The following is a 12,786-nucleotide window of genomic DNA, read 5'->3' as shown; positions in this document are numbered from 1 at the left end:
CATGCTAAAAGAGTCGAGGTTGGACAAGGAAGACAACGTAATGGTTTATGTTTTCCGACATCTCAGTTAAAGTATATTGTCATTGACCCTCCAAACACGTTGAGCTTGCCTTTCTCCCTCATTCTAGCCAAATTCCTTGCACCAAGTAGAGATACTACTTGTGCTTCCAAATACCCTTAAACCCAGTTTTGCCATGAGAGTCCACCATACCTACCTATGCATTGAGTAAGATCCTTCAAGTAAGTTGTCATCGATGCAAGCAATAAAATTTTCTCTCTAAATATGTATGACAAAATAAGCTTTGTACGAACTTGTTGTGGAAGTAATAAAAGCGACGGACTGCATAATAAAGGTCCACATACAAGGGGCAATATAAAGTGACGTTCTTTTGCATTAAGATTTTGTGCATCAACCCTAAACGCACATGACAACCTCTGCTTCCCTCCGTGAAGGGCCTATCTTTTACTTTATGTTTTTACTTTATGCTTGAGTCAAGGTGATCCTCACCTTTCCTTTTTTCATTTTATCCTTTGGCAAGCTCTTCGTGTTTGAAAGATCATGATATATATATATATCCAATTGGATGTAAGTTAGCATGGGCTATTATTGTTGACATCACCTAAAGGTGAATACGTTGGGAGGCAACACAATAAGCCCCTATCTTTCTCAGTGTCCGGCTGAAACTCCATAACCACCAGTATTGCGTGAGTGTTAGCAATTGTAAGAGACTATATGATAGTTGAGTATGTGGACTTGCTGAAAGGCTCTATTCTTGACTCTTTCTGATGTTATGATAAATTGCAATTGCTTCAATGACTGAGATTATAGTCTGTTAGTTCTCAATGAAGTTTTTGAACCATACTTGACATTGTGAATAGATCGTTACTTGATCATGAAAAGTTTTATGAGATAAGCCACTATTATGACACATATTGATGCTAGAAAAGGTGATTGAAATTATCATTGATCAAACTTGTGCACCTTCTAGCATTCACACTTCATAAATTATGTCTTCTATCATTTACCTACTCAAGGACAAGCAGGAATTAAGCTTGGGGATGCTGATACGTCTCCAATGTATCTATAATTTATGAAGTATTCATGCTATTATTTCATCCATCTATGATGTTTTATAAGCATTTATATGTCATTTTATATGATTTTTGGGACTAACCTATTAACCTAGAGCCCAGTGCTAGTTTCTGTTTTCTCCTTGTTTTAGTGTTCTACAGAAAAGGGATACCAAACGGAGTCCAATTGACGTGCCAATTTTTGAGGATTTTTTCTGGACCAAAAGAAGACCACGGAGCATCAGAGTTGGGCCAGGGGAGTCCCGGGCTGCCCACAAGAGTGGGGGCGCAGCTCTCTCCGTGGGGCGCGGCCCCCTATTTCGTGGACAGCCCGGAGGTCCCCTTGACGTGAAACCAATGCCAAAAATTCCTATAAATACTGAAACTTTCGGGAATTAACCTAGATCGGAAGTTCCGCCACCAGAAGCCTCTGTAGCCACCAGAAATCAATCTAGGCCCTCTCCGGCACCCTGCCGGAGGGGTCCATCATCACTGGAGGCCATGGAGGAGGATCTCGGAAGGTCCATCATCGCCATGAAGGCCAAGACCAGAGGGGGAAAGCCATGGAGGAGGAAGCACAAGGGGGAGAACCTCTCCTCCTCTCTCTTGGTGGTACCGGAGTGCCATTGGGAGGGGAATTATCGGCGCGGTGATCGTCTTCATCAACATCACCATCATCATCACCATCCTCATCTCTTTTACGCGGTCCACTCTCCCACACCCTTCTGTAATCCCTACTTGAACATGGTGCTTTATGCCACATATTATGGTCCAATGATGTGTTGCCATCCTATGATGTTTTGAGTAGATATGTTTTGTCTTTGAGTTGATTGATGATCTAGATTGGTACGAGTTGTATGTTTTATTTTGGTGCTGTCCTATGGTGCCCTCTGTGTCATGCAAGCATGAGGGATTCCCACTGTAGGGTGTTGCAATACGTTCATGATTCGCTTATAGTGGGTTGCTTGAGTGACAAAAGCTTAAACCCGAGTAAGGGGGTTGTTTCCTATGGGATAAAAGGGGACTTGATGCTTTAATGATATGGTTGGGTTTTACCTTAATGAATCTTTAGTATTTGCGGATGCTTGCTAGGGTTTCAATCATAAGAGCATATGATCCATGTAGGAAAAGTATGTTAGTTTATGCCTCTCCCTCATATGAAATTGCAATGACGACTATCGATCTTGTTAACAATTGCTTAGGACAATTCCGCACACCGATCCACCATTATTCCACACTCGCTATTTATATTATTTAGTAATATATTCCAACTTTATGATAACATCACCTACTTTTATATTTTATCTCTCCGATATGATACAAAGTTATCCTCTTTATACCCATAACATGGTTTTATTTCTTGTTTCTAGTTGGAAGCAAACGTTCGGTGCACGTAGAGTCGTATTAGTGGAAGATAAGGCTTGAGAGAATATTGATCTTACCTTTAGCTCCTTGTGGGTTCGACACTCCATACTTATCACTTCCACCTTTGGGAATTGCTATGATGATTCCCTGCACTTGGGGATTATCAAGTAGCCATGGTTTTCAACTTGAACATTTAATACTTGTCTGTTTGTTTACCTGCTATGGTTATCGTTGTTTCGGTACTGCTCATGGTTTCATGTTCACCTCCGTGTTATGTTTTGATGCATCTTGTTATCATTTGTCTTACTAGTATTACTTTCATGCTTGATAGTAGTACATGTTGATGGTCTTCGGTGCATGACTATCGTCTATTCCGAGTACTGTTGCTATGCCTATTCCTTTGCATCCCATTGGTTAAATGCTTGCATGTAGTGTTGTCGTTATGTTCTTGCATGTTATTTGATGCTGATGCTAGTAGTTATGCCATGAGTAGTGTTATGCTCGTCGGTATGCCATGCTCATCTGGATAAATGCTTCACTGTTGTTATGCCTAAGATTTATGTTGCATCCATGTTTATGTTCATATCATGCTCATGCATTGTAGTTGCATCATGTTACTTTCATATGACTAAGCTTATTGCATTCAAGTTTAACCGGACTTAATTGAAGTTGAACAACTTTTGGCTGAGTCATGGTGCCACTGAATCGAGCTGACTAGTGCAACCACACTTGCCTTATGGGGTGGGGGGTCCTAATTGGGTTTATTGTCATGCCTCTCACCGGTGCCTCCAACAAGGGAAGGTTATGCACGAGCGCTACCTTGGCCGGGTAGGATGACATAAGCCTTCTGAGCTCGAGTTTGGTTATGTGCACATGTCCCCGTTTAGGAGCATTTTTCCACGATGGTGACCGAAGATGCCTTTGGTAGGCATGGGGCAACCCATGACTTAGCCCTGAGAGGGAGTTGGTCGGAGTGGCTGTGATAGTGTCATGGCAGTAGATCGGTTTTGTCGGAATGCCGTTGGTCCACCCGAATGGGAGCGAGAGGCCATGGGTTACGTGTTGTGGGTATAGTGTGCTAACCTCTACAGAGTGTGTGTTAAATCTATCGATAGCCGTGCCAGCGGATAAGGGCCCAATTCGTAAGTAGGTCACACTATGGGTCAATAGTAATAATAATGATGTTCTTAATGACAACCCCAATTCGATGATGAAAGAAGTTGGTTGATCTTTATGTGATCGTGAGAGGATCATAGTGGTATCGAGGATACCGAGTTGTTGAGTACTTGTGATGTTATGCGAGAATCATGGGTAAAGGTCAAGCTCCTTGTGGTCATGTAATGATTACTACGGTATTGTTTATACCATGCTTGATTTGATCCTGAGATGATCGTGTGATGTCCGAGGATGGTAAGTGATGCATGTGATGGTTACGAGGTAACCCCGAGCAGAGTAAGTTGGTGCATGATAGTGTCATCATGTTGCACGTTAGTATCATCATGTTTATATGTTCATGCCATGCTCATATTGTGCTAGTAATATCATGTTGTTCTGATGATATCATGTTAATCCTTGTTAACCTGTAATTGCCATGCTATTGTTTGTCTTGAATGCTTCTGGTTATTGTAAGCTTGCAAGTACATTCAATGTACTAACCTGGCGTGTCATACCAGTTTGCAGGTCATGCCAGATTTGATTGCTTGTTTGTTGTGGATTCTTTGTTTGCGAGCTAGGATAAGCGTTCCAGCTAGAGTCCCTGCAGAGTGGAGTTCACCATCGTCGTTGTTGTTCTGCTGCTAGAGTTATTCTGCTGCTTCGAGTTGTTCTACTACTTTCATAGAGCAACAGTGGCAAGCGTAGTGTCACTGTGCCGATGTAATTCCATGTTATATCGGAATCCCCTTGTACCCAATATAGATTGTAATAAAGAGTTGATTTGTTCTATGCTACGAAGTGCCATATTCCAGAAGACTTCTCCTCAATCTCTGGGCTGGAATATGGGGCGTTCCGGTTTCTCCGAGCCGCGGTGCCATAAATTTTACTTTGTGAGGGCAACAAATCTAATCCTGGAGACCTTTTACTATGTGAGGGCAGCAAATCTAATCCTGGAGACCTTTTACTATGTGAGGGCAGCAAATCTAATCCTGGACATACTCTGTTGACTTGTCCACTAGCCGCCACTTTCTATCCTTTTTTCAACCAATAATAGATCTGTTCCTTATCCAGTTTGTACCGAGTTTTCCCATTATTTCCCTTTTCAACCAAAATACTGGTTGGGTATCCGGTATCTACTACCTTCCCCCTGTTATTTCCTCTATGAATCAAGTCCTAGATTCAAGATACGATTCCCCCTTTCTTCGTTGTTTGATCCAAGTCCTAGATTTGAATGCATGAAGTAGCTTTACCTCTAATAATACAAAAAATAAGGTGGATTTGGAAGAGCTGATGGAAGTAGAAAAAGATGCACATGCAGACACGTGGGGAGCTGGGGCAGTAGAGCAAGGCCGCTGTCGAAGAACTTGTACCTGAGGTTCGTCGGGATGTCGACGGCGGCAGACCCGATCTGCGCACAATACGACAGGGAGGAAGAAGGGTCGGAGGACCTCCCGAGCCGGTGCTGTGTTGGAGAGAACGACACGGGCAGAGGATCGGGCCCTGCCGGCAGCTATGGGTTTCCTCCCTCGGCGGTGATGACCGCGTGAACGATGCACCTTTAGTCCTCTACACACACCGGCCGAAGGGATCCGGCCGGATCTGTGACCAGCGGTGAGCAGAGAGAAAATGTCGCTACCACTGTCTTGTTTAGATTTGGAGAGGATGAGAGAATGAAGAGAGCAAGCCTAGTAAGGCAAGCGCTCAGGCCCCTGCCTACATATATAGTGGAGTGACTATCCTTTTCTCTCCACATCAAGCGTTTCAATTTGTGTACGTGGCATTAAAGAAAAGAAACTCTCTATTTAAGGTGACTAACTGTATGACTCCTACTTAGTACTAGTAGTACTAGTATTGTTCACTTGTGCTCCCCGGCCCTCCATTTATTGAACAACCCCATGGGTGAATAAACATATAGTACTAGTATTTATATAGAACGATCAAGCTCGAACTATTTTTGCGTAGTTAAAAGTTGAGGGCGGGGCTTTTCCCGGGCAGTATGTGCGGCAGTTTTTGGGTAGGTGGTTTGATAGAGAGGCGAGGAGGGTGAGGGAGTGGCGGGTTCAAACTTACTGCTGGAAAGGTCGGGTTGTGCGATTTGACGGCGCGTTACTGCTGGAAAGACTTGTGATATGACTACTCACTATAGTCATGAATTACTGGCGCTATGACCAGGGTGATGCCCCCCTTCTGTTCCGCAGTCTAATCTGGTGCATGACACGTCGACCCGGATGCTGGCTCTCCCACATGTCGGTGAAGTACGTAGTAAGAAGGAGCAGAGAATGATGCAGTATATACTACTACTACTACTAGTACTACTCACGTCGGAGGAGTGCGAACCACGACAGCCCAGTGAACCAGAAGTGCGAACGGCAGCCCAATGAACCAGTAGTAGAAAAATAAGTGGTGATATGGCCATAAAAACAATGTGCTACGGTCCAGACTGTAGCATGTACAGTACTACTCCTCTTTGTGTGGATCCCTGAGTTAGAGCTAGTTTGGGTTGAAATAGCCTCAAATTATCGAAACAGGAGGGGTTAGTTTGAGCTTGTTTGCTCTAACCCAGCTAAAAAAACTAGCCCGGTGGAGAGGTTCTAATTGGGTTAGTTATCCTCGGGCCCACTAAATGAGAACTAAAAAAATCTCCCCTGCCCGCACCAGATCGCTCCCTCCGCCCCCCCTCGCATGACTCCTTTCTGTTCCCCATCGGGCCGCCCGCCCAAGCGCCACTCTGCTGCTCGCCCTCTCTCTCCTCCGCCCGCCCTCTCCCTCCGGCCTCCGCCGCCCTCCTCCGGCCGCCCTTTCCCTCCGACCTTCGATGGTCGCCCCGCTACCCCTTCACTGGTCGTTTTTTCCTCTATCGCGTGCGGAAGCGACGCATCTACTAGGGAGGTCGCGAGAGGGGTGAGTTTGTTCGTTTCTTCTCTGTCTCACAACCATAACATTGATCTTGCTCGCTCTAGCCCTAATTCTGATTTGGAAAACTAGATCCTGATCTGGTATAAATTAGTGGTGCATGCATGGAATTGTTTGATGTTGCTTGAGGAGGAAATAAATCTTTCTAGAGGCCCAAAGATTCAGTTCACCTTTCTAGGTATTTCAGTTTCAGGCTTGCATTATTTCTAGAGGCCCAAAGATTAAGTTCACAGTCGGCGGCAAGCGGCCCTACTACCCACGCCGATGTCGACCTCAACTCGCAAGCGCCGGCATTGGAGGGGTTCCCGAGGCTTGGGCTCTACAGATCCTTCCTCTAGAGCGACGATGACGAGCTCCTCCCTGGGTGCGTGAGGGGCTCCGGGTCCCTCACTATCATGAATGACTTCTGTGATGAGTTAGCTCATGCTTTGTTTGATGGAGTGTATTTTTTTGTGAAGCTTGATTAAGGACTTGTATATTTAAGTGGGATATCTCATTCGTATGGACAAAGTAAAATTTATCATGTTTTGCGTGCTTGATTTGTAAAGATGGTTTGTTTATGTCAATTGTGAGTTGGAGGAGGCCACACAAGATCCGGCCACACCAAATCTGGCAGGAAATAGGGTCCAAAGTTGTCAAATCATTGAGAAAGAGCATTTACTGTCAATCTAACCCTGCCATCCATACACCTCTTTGGTTTAGAGTTAGTTCATGGAGAGAATCTAACTCTAACCTCTAACTGAGTTAGAGTTCTCCTCATCTCAGTTCATAGCCATCATACTTTCCCCATTCCTGTGTTTTCAGTATCCCGCGAATCAAAGATGCCCTTTTTTTCGGGAAAAATCAAAGAGGCCCTTAGACTGGTTTAGGCCCGGTCATTTTTTATAAATGTGTTATCTCCAAAATTTAATGAACATGCTCCGGTTTCTACGAAAATAATCCGGTTTCATGTAGTAATTTATTTATTTATTTATTCTTCTGTGGGGGGTTTGCATGTAATTCATGAGGTCTAAAATGTAAAGTACCTCGGCATATGCTCCGAGTCGTGCATGCACTACAACCCAGATGCTCTATGTCCCACATGTCGGCGAAAGGGAGCACATGGAAATAGCCTAGGAGTACATATAGGAGGATAAATGCATGAAAAAATATGTGTTGTGAAGCGTAGCCGTGGTTCAGAAAGGAGACCTAAAGTGATGACACCTATAGGTCGCGCGCACCCAACTAGTGGTACTAAACATACGACTATTTTTTCCCTCAAAAAGAAAGAGGTACGAGTGCTCAGTACTCCTATTCTATCAACATGAGTCCCATCTGACAACAGCGTCCGTGTTACAGCTAGATCTTCCTCCCTCGTCTCTCTCTTCTAATTCTAAACTCAGCCGACGGTCGATGGGCGGGGTGGGTTTGCTCAACTGCGGCCCCACCTCATAGTGAAAACGTTACGACTGGAATAAAAATGCCATATACTCCCTCCATTCCTAAATATAAGCCTTTTTAGATACTATTTCAAATGGAATACAACATACATATGTATGTAGACATATTCTAGAGTGTAGATTCACTCATTTTGCTCTGTATGTAGTCATTTGCTCGAACCTCTAGAAAGACTTATATTTGGGAACGGAGGTAGTACCATACTAATAAAACATTAAGGCCATGAGGCGATGCAGTGCTGGTTACAGGAGGAAAGAAGAAGAGATGCATCCATCGACGATGTCCACCTCCTCGACTCAGGGCGCCGGCCCACCGAACGGCGGCTATGTAGCAACGACTTTCGTGGCCAGGTCGACATGCTTATGAACAATGGCGTCCAAAGATTCTAGCCACTGGAAGAAGGCCAACGTCTTTCTCTCCTTGCTTGCCTTGTAGTGGCCTATGTAGACGATTTCCTCATAGACGTGGATGTGCAGGTTGATGGTTTCTTGCATGGCGAGGCACTGCGCGGTGAGCGCGACCTCGAGGTGCACATTCCTCATCATGACCTCCGGCACCTGCAGGGCCACCAGGGCTTGAAAGAGTTCATCACCATGGAGGCCGATGAGGGTGGCAGGCAATGAGGAGCCTGAGCGCGGGCTGGAGTAGTACGGCAAGGTCGTCCGTGCGCTTCTTGACGGCGGTGAACTTGCGGATGGAGTTGACCATCATGTCGTCCATGCGAGGGGAGAAGCCGGCGTCCGTGAGGGCTACGATGCCGGCGGTCACTAGCACTGTCTGGAAACATTGCGCGGTGCGGGGCCGCAGGCCGGCGCCTTGGATGATTTGGCACAGCCGACTGCCGCTCGTGTCCATCGCCTCCATAGCTGATTGTGGCTTCTATTCACTTGGTCTTGGATTGGAGTGAGCAGTGTTGCGCAGAGACTAGGAGTGGATGGATTGGAGTGGTGGGGGCGCCTTTATATGAGAGTCCAAACTCTATTGCATTCACTTCGTGCTACCTCTATTCTGCTTCTCCAATTAATTCCCTCTATATGTAATTGAGGATGCATCATTGACCGTTCAACGTCTCGGGAACCTCTACCCTCTCCCTCCTTGGCATTCAAGCACCTATGGAGGCGACTGCCGCTCGCATCTGTCGCGTGTCAGGAGACTTTCCCATCGAAAACAAGGTGCCTATGGTGACTTTGTAAATTTCAAGATGATAGTGCTGGCTCAGTCTTTTGGAGGTGCTCATAGGGGTAGGGTGTGCGTGTGTGCGTTCATAGGCGTGAGTGTATGCGCGTGTATGTGAGCGCTTGCGTCTGTACTGTGTTAAAAAATGTAAATGTGTGTCAAAAAGAGACTAGTCAATATACTCAATATTGTGCACCGCGACCAAGGCGGAGAGGAAAACGAGAGAACTACGTATTTATTTACGGTGGAGATTCACTTATTTTGCTCCATACGTACTCCATCTCGGTGTAGTCTAGTCACTTGTTGAAATCTCTAGAAAGGCATAGTCATGTCTAGTTTACAGGGCTATAGTAGCCAGTACGTACTAAAATAGTGGGCTCACATAGGAATTTTGTCTCATGCAAGAGCCTGGCTATATGCGTGCTCCAAGGTTTGCAACTGCCAAATTCGAGTTCCTCTTGGCTCTTCGTCTCTTCGACAAGACAAACAATGATGTTACTACTACTGCTTCTACAATATCGAATCCACCGTTGCATGTCCGTCCACCGCGAGCGGGAGGGTTAGCTTGTTATAGTACTATAAGCAAAAGCCTGGCCACGTCTGCGAGCCACCCCGCGCATGGGTGAGGGAGAAGGCGTGTAGTAGTAAAATCAAGCTTCTCCTCATTGTACGAGTTGATGCGACACATCATAGCACTGGCCCCACATGCTTGCCTGTAAACTTGGCTGAAAGACCCGTAGTATACAATATATTTGCTGCAACCTCTAACATTTATCCACCACAAAATAAAATATATATTCCTGTCTTTACCAAATGAGCGTGCAAACTACAATCATCAGGATGACAGGTAGGGCCAGAAGATTATTTTAATAAAAAAAAGCTTCGAGACAGCCACATAGCATGGAGCTGACCCCAACGATTTTAAGCATACATGCATGGTACACGCTATCCTAGACTACTCTACACATGAAACTGCCACACGAGCGTCCGAGCTGTGCTTGGCTCTTCGCCTCTTTGGGAAGTCGAACAATGATGGAGTACTACTGAAGTGGAGGAGTACTACCATATGCTTCTGGCCATCTGACACCGATTGAACTGTGCATGTCCACCGCGTGCGGGAGGGAGAGCGTGTAGCGAAAGCTTCTCCTAGTCCTGCCAGCTACCATGCTCATGGGTGAGGGAGGGACACATCTTCATTGACTTAGTGCTCCTGCCTTTGCGTGTATGACAAGTGGGCCCAACAGGTGGGTGGCCCACCTATCATATAGCCAAATGTAGGTGCAGTTAAGGCACCGGAGCTCAGTCCGTGAGGGAGAGGATAATCAAACTTCTCATTGTTGTACGAGTTGACGCAACACATTGCTACGTCTTGAGCTTGCGTTGGTTTTCCTCGAAGAGGAGAGGGTGACACAGCAATAGTAGCGTAAGTATTTCCCTCAGTTTTTGAGAACCAAGGTATCACTCCAGTAGGAGGCTCCTCAAAAGTCCCACGCACCTACACAAACAAACTGAGAACTCGCAACCAACGCAATAAAGGGGTTGTCAATCCCTTCACGACCACTTGCAAAAGTGAGATCTAATAAAGATAGTATGATAAGATAAATATATTTTTGGTATTTTATAATGTAGATGCAAAAATGTAAAGATGCAAATAAAAGTAGATTGAAAGCAAATATGATAAGAGATAGACCCGGGGGCCATAGGTTTCACTAGAGGCTTCCCTCAAGATAGCATAAGTATTACGGTGGGTGAACAAATTACTGTCGAGCAATTGATAGAAAAGCGCATAGTTATGAGGTTATCTAGGCATGATCATGTATATAGGCATCACGTCCATAACAAGTAGACCGACTCCTGCCTGCATCTACTACTATTACTCCACACATCGACCGACTCCTGCCTGCATCTAGAGTATTAAGTTCATAAGAACATAGTAACGCATTAAGCAAGATGACATGATGTAGAGGGACAAACTCATGCAATATGATATAAACCCCATTTTGTTATCCTCGATGGCAACAATACAATACGTGCCTTGCAACCCTTTCTGTCACTGGGTAAGGACACCGCAAGATTGAACCCAAAGCTAAGAACTTCTCCCATGGCAAGAAAGATCAATCTAGTAGGCCAAACCAAACTGATAATTCGAAGAGACTTGCAAAGATAACTCAATCATACATAAAAGAATTCAGAGAAGATTCAAATATTATTCATAGATAAACTTGATCATAAACCCACAATTCATCGGATCTCGACAAACACACCGCAAAAAGATTTTACATCGAATAGATCTCCACAAGAGAGGGGGAGAACATTTTATTGAGATCCAAAAAGAGAGAAGAAGCCATCTAGCTAATAACTATGGACCCGTAGGTCTGTGGTAAACTACTCACAACTCATCGGAGGGGCAAGGATGTTGATGTAGAAGCAATCCGTGGCCGATCCCCCCTCCGGCAGGGTGCCGGTGAAGGCTCCAAGATGAGTTATCGCGGATACAGAAGGTTACGGCGGTGGAAATTGTGTTTCGTGGTGCTCCTGGATGTTTTCGGGGTATGTAGGCATATATAGGAGGAAGAAGTACGTCAGTGGCCGCCCGAGGTGTAACGCCCCGGATCCGATGCGCCAGGTGTCTCAGTTATTCGTCGTCCTTGCCTTGTCATTTGCTTGCGCATTGCATTTTGCCATGTCATCATCTGCATTGCATCATCATGTTTTTTCAAAACTTGCATCCGGTCCTTTCCCCCGTTGTACGTTTCGCGTTCCGATACTCTCACGCGCCCGTGGCCCCTCTCAGACCTCGAATTATGAGTAGCTGAAAAATGTTCTCAGAATGGGTTGAAACTTGGTGTGCGGTATTATTATAGTATAGACAGGGCGCCTGTCAAGTTTCATCGCATTCGGAGTCCGTTTGTCTGCCCAATCGTTAAACATATAGCGGTGCCGCTGCCAGTACCTCCGTCGGATGTTTCGGTCTTCGAAACTGCCGCCGGGACTCTCTCTCTCTTCTCTCCACTCGGCCCAACCCCTCTTCACAGCCCACCTGTAGCCCACCTAGTCCACCCTCTGTCCGGAGTCGTCCGATCGTGATCCGAGGGTCCGAAAACCATCTAAATCCCCCAACCCTAGCTAAAACTGCTATATATAGCCCCTCCCCTTTCTAATTTTGGCCTAAACCTACCCTAACCCCCTCCACCTACCTCTAGCCTCCCCCTCGGGGTCCTTGCAGCCGCCAGCCGCCGCTCCCCTCCATTTCCGCGCCTAGCCGCTCCCTCGCCGCCACTTGGCGCCGTCCCACTCGCCAGCGTCGCCGTAAGCCGCCACTTCCACCCACTCACGTGCTGCCACGCGCCCCCAGCCAGCCTCCACCATCGCGCGGCCCGCCCTGCCATCACGGGCCCGCCCAGGCCCGAACCCCGCCGCTGCAGCCCGGGGCACCCGCGCCCAGCGCCTCGCCCCGATCCAAGGAGGAGAGGAGCTCCTCCCATCGACCTCGCCGCCGGTGACGAACTCCGCTGTCCCAAGGAACCGCTGCCGCCAGCCTCGGCCTGCGCCTCCCCGTGCCCGATCCCCATCGACCCCGCCGCCTGCTCACCGGAGCGCCCCTCCACTCCGGTCGCCGCCCGCCTCAAGCGCCGGCGCGCCGCCCGGCCCGCGCCCGGGATCCGCCGCC

The sequence above is a fragment of the Triticum dicoccoides genome, chromosome 4B (genome assembly GCF_002162155.2).
Source record: "Triticum dicoccoides isolate Atlit2015 ecotype Zavitan chromosome 4B, WEW_v2.0, whole genome shotgun sequence".
NCBI classification, from domain to species: domain Eukaryota; kingdom Viridiplantae; phylum Streptophyta; class Magnoliopsida; order Poales; family Poaceae; genus Triticum; species Triticum dicoccoides.
This window is presented reverse-complemented; position numbering follows the sequence as displayed.